General features: G+C 50.5%; 1 protein-coding gene across 4 annotated transcripts in view; it reads right to left on the bottom strand.

Annotated features, from left to right (window-relative positions):
- The window catches only part of ZNF114 (zinc finger protein 114), a 38,453-nt gene that overhangs the window by 17,939 nt on the left and 16,143 nt on the right, over positions 1 to 4,371 (bottom strand). For all 4 annotated transcript variants that reach the window (XM_017863640.1, XM_017863638.1, XM_017863639.1 and 1 more), the window contains one exon: positions 1,759 to 1,921. The gene's annotated coding sequence lies outside the window, so the exon portion shown is untranslated. The remainder of the gene's footprint in view (positions 1 to 1,758; positions 1,922 to 4,371) is intronic.

Here is a 4,371-nt window from a genome sequence, read left to right as displayed (position 1 = left end):
AAAGAAAAACAATGCACCATTGTGGGTCTGCTCAGGTGAGCTGGCTGAGGCTGGCTTTTACTTGATTGTCTATGATGAATATATACCTGGCTGATGAAACACGTTCCCATGTTTGCCCTGAGTTTCAGTAAAACCAGACCTCACTGGAGTACATTTGTAATAAAAAAGCATCTTGTTGGCCGGGCGCGGTGGCTCAAGCCTGTAATCCCAGCACTTTGGGAGGCCGAGATGGGTGGATCATGAGGTCAGGAGTTCGAGACCATCCTGGCTAACACGGTGAAACCCCGTCTCTACTAAAAAATACAAAACTAGCCGGGCGAGGTGGCGGGCGCCTGTAGTCCCAGCTACTCGGGAGGCTGAGGCAGGAGAATGGCGTAAACCCGGGAGGCAGAGCTTGCAGTGAGCTGAGATCGGGCCACTGCACTCCAGCCTGGGCGACAGAGCAAGACTCTGTCTCAAAAAAAAAACAAAAAAAGAAAAAAAAAATGCATCTTGTTCTGACTGTGGGGTTTGATCCTGGCACCTTCACACCACTCTCCTTGCAGCTTGTCCTTTTTATACATTTCCTCTACTGAGGTCTCAGTTCCCATAAAAGAACATGCTCAGCGCACCAAACTCAAACCCCCAAAGCTCTTTCTCTAGGAAACCAGTGCATCCTGCACTTCTGGCCCTGCCCAGACTCATCACAACCGGCTCCAATCCAATACTTTTTTTTTTTTTTTTTGAGAGGGAGTCTTACTCTGTCACCCAGGCTGGAGTGCAGTGGCACGATCTCGGCTCACTGCAACCTCCACCTCCCAGGTAGAAGCGATTCTCCTGCCTCAGCCTCCCAAGTAGCTGGGATTACAGGTGCTCAGCTCACTGCAACCTCCGCCTCCCGGGTTCAAGCGATTCTCCTACCTCAGCCTCCCGAGTAGTTGGGATTACAGGGGCGCGCCATCACGCCTAGTTAATTTTGGTATTTTTAGTAGAGACAGGGTTTCACCATGTTGGCCAGGCTGATCTTGAACTCCTGACCTCAGGTGATCCGCCCGCCTCGGCCTCACAAAATGCTGGGATTATAGGCGTGAGTCACCGCGCCCGGCCAGCTCCAATACTTTCATGGATGCAAAGAACACAAACCCTGCAACCGCTGCATGCGGGCATCTCTGCTGCCCAAGCCAGGGGACAGGCGCTTTCGCAAGGTTGCAACACGGCATAGGGGAAGCGCCCTTCTCCCTGCGCCAAGGTGAAGTGCGCGCTCGGGGTCTGAACACGTGGGTCATTCGTGCCTTCCCTTTTCCTCCCGGAAGGATAGAGACAATGAGGCTTTTGCAGACAGCAACTCCCAAGTCCCTGGGCCCCGGCCGGGTCCCGCCCTTAATACAGACACTCAGGCACACTTCCACTTCCACTAGCCCCGGCTTCTAGATGTCTCTGCGGGTGGCGCAGCCGAAAAGCGCGCGCAGCCCAGGAGCGTTTCGGAGCTGAACTAGGATGGGGATCAAACTGTTGAAATAAATCAACCTAACGAGGCCGCCAGGAAGGACCGACGACAGAGATTCGTCCTGCCCAGACATTTTGTACCCTCTTCTTGACCCCTTCCTCAAAATGGACGGAGTAAGGGACGAGGAGGAGGAGAGGGGAGCCGAGCAGGCAGGGGATCCCAGCGCCCGCACTCCTGCCTGACCCCCCGCCCCCCGGCCCAGGGACCCGATCGCCCCGACCCCAGAGTCTGACCCCCACGGCCAGTAGATTGACATTTCCTGTAGAACTTACTCGCCAGGCACTCCTGATCCAAGCAGGAAACCCCAGCCTTGGGTCCTCGCTGTCGCCTCCGCCCGCGCCACCGTTCCTAGGCTCTCCGGCTTGGAAGCGCTCTGTCTGCGCAGCCAACGCGCCTCCTTGCGGGCTCCGGAGACGCCGGCCGCTTGCTGGCTTCCTGCATTTCCCAAGGAAAGGCGTTTGTTATTTCTCTGTACTGTAAAAGGGCGGAAACAGACACTTTGGGGGGTCTCTGGTTTCTGTTGTCCTCATTTTTATGTTTTTGCTACCACCCCCACCCCGATCCGTTGACTAGCGGCTAAACCGCAAGGCTCCTGTCACCTAGCCTTGAAATGTTTTTTTCTTCCTTCCTTCCTTTCTTTTCTTTCTTTTCTTTTTTTATTTTTTTGAGATCGAGTCTCGTTCTGTGGCCCAGGCTGGAGTGCAATGGCGCGATCTAGGTTCACTGCAAGCTCCGCCTCCCGGGTTCACGCCATTCTCCTGCCTCAACCTCCCCAGTAGCTGGGACTACAGGCGCCCGCCACGACGCCTGGCTAAGTTTTGTATTTTAGTAGAGACGGGGTTTCACCGTGTTAGCCAGGATGGTCTCGGTCTCCTGACCTTGTGATCCGCCCACCTCGGCCTCCCAAAGTGTTGGGATTACAAGCGTGAGCCACCGCACCCGGCCCTTCTTTCTTTTCNCTCTCTCTCTCTCTCTCTCTCTCTCTCTCTTTCTCTTCCTCTCTTTCTTTCTTTCTTCTTTCTTTTTTGAAACAGGTTCTCACTCTGCTGCCCTGGCTGGAGTGCAGTGGTGTGATCAGAGCTCACTATAGCCTTGACCTCCTGGGGTCAAGCAATCCTCCCACCTTAGCCTCCCAAAGTGCTGGGATCACAGGCATGAGTCACCATGCCTGGTCAGGTCTAACTTTCAGCAACACAAGGAACAACCACACAAGTCCACAGACGTGGACGTTCTGCTATTCTAACCGCCCAGGGACTCCAGCTAGTTCGTGTCATGAACAAAGGGAGGCGAGTTCAAGGGTGTGAGCCCTGAAAGAGAAACGCACACAATGTGTTTGCATCCTGCCTAAAGAAATCTAACTCTAGGCTGAGTGCGGTGGCTCACACTTGTAATCCCAGCACTTTGAGAGGCTGAGGCAGGTGGATCACCTGAGGTCAGGAGTTGGAGACCAGCCTGGCCAACATGGAGAAACCCAGTCTCTACTAAAAATACAAAAAAATTAGCCGGGCGTGGTGGCACATGCCTGTAATCCCAGCTACTCGGGAGGCTAAGGCAGGAGAATCACTTGAACCTGGGAGGCGGAGGTTGCGGTGAGCCCAGTTGGTGCCACTGCACTCCAGCCCGGGCAACAAGAGCGAAACTCCATCTCAAAACAACAACAACAACAACAACAAACCACAAACCCCAAAATTGGTTTTTTTCTATTAAACAAAACAACACAAAAGCAAACCGCCAAAACTCTTCCTGCTCCAAATGTGACATCTGATGACCATTTAATGACTGGTCAACTCATATAGTATGAGTAATTTGTTCATAAAATGTTAGAATGCCATAAAATCTAAGACTTATATGATATTTGAAAGAAACTTGATGGCAAGTTCCCTCAATTTGAGGACAAACCTAAACATTTACGTGACACTGTCAGCAATGAATTGTGGACTCAAAACTTTTCTAAACTATAAATAATTAAAAATTCAATTAATCATATGAGAAAAAGCTGAATTTATATATATATACGCACACATGCACACGTAAATATATGTGCGTATATATTTATATATGTGTGTGTATTTATATATATACACACATATAAAAATGTATATACATATATATTGGCCAGGCACAGTGGCTCACGCCTGTAATCCCAGCACTTGGGGAGGCCGAGGCGGGTGGATCACCTGAGGTCAGGAGTTCGAGACCAGCCTGACCAACATAGAGAAACCCCGTCTTTACTAAAAATACAAAATTAGGCGGGTGTGGTGGTGTATGCCTGTAATCCCAGCTACTTAGGAGGCTGAGGCAGGAGAATTGCTTGAACCTGGGAGGCAGAGCTTGCAGTGAGCTGAGATTGCGCCATTGAACTCCAGCCTGGGCGACAAGAGTGAAACTCCGTCTCAAAAAAAAAAAAATGTATATACACACACATATATAAATATATAAATATATGTGTGTGTGTATATATATATAGATATATTTTTATATATTGTAGAGAATATATTCATATACATATGCACATACACACACACATATATATATTTATATATATTATCCACAGGACATTATCGAATAGGAGTACTCAAAGGGTATATGATCAAATAGAAGAAATACCGTGGCCGGGCGCGGTGGCTCATGCCTGTAATCCCAGCACTTTGGGAGGCCGAGGCGGGCGGATCACAAGGTCAGGAGATCGAGATCATCCTGGCTAACACGGTGAAACCCTGTCTCTACTAAAAATAGAAAAATTAGCCGGGCATGGTGGCGGGCGCCTGTAGTCCCAGCTACTCGGGAGGCTGAGGCAGGAGAATGGCATGAATCCGGGAGGCGGAGCTTGCAGTGAGCGGAGATCGCGCCACTGCACTCCAGTCTGGGTGACAGAGCCAGACTCT

The sequence above is a fragment of the Rhinopithecus bieti genome, unplaced genomic scaffold, assembly GCF_001698545.2.
Source record: "Rhinopithecus bieti isolate Rb0 unplaced genomic scaffold, ASM169854v2 scaffold_70550, whole genome shotgun sequence".
NCBI classification, from domain to species: Eukaryota; Metazoa; Chordata; class Mammalia; order Primates; family Cercopithecidae; genus Rhinopithecus; species Rhinopithecus bieti.
Note: the sequence above shows the minus strand (reverse complement) of the source record. Positions and strands in the feature narration are given on the sequence as shown.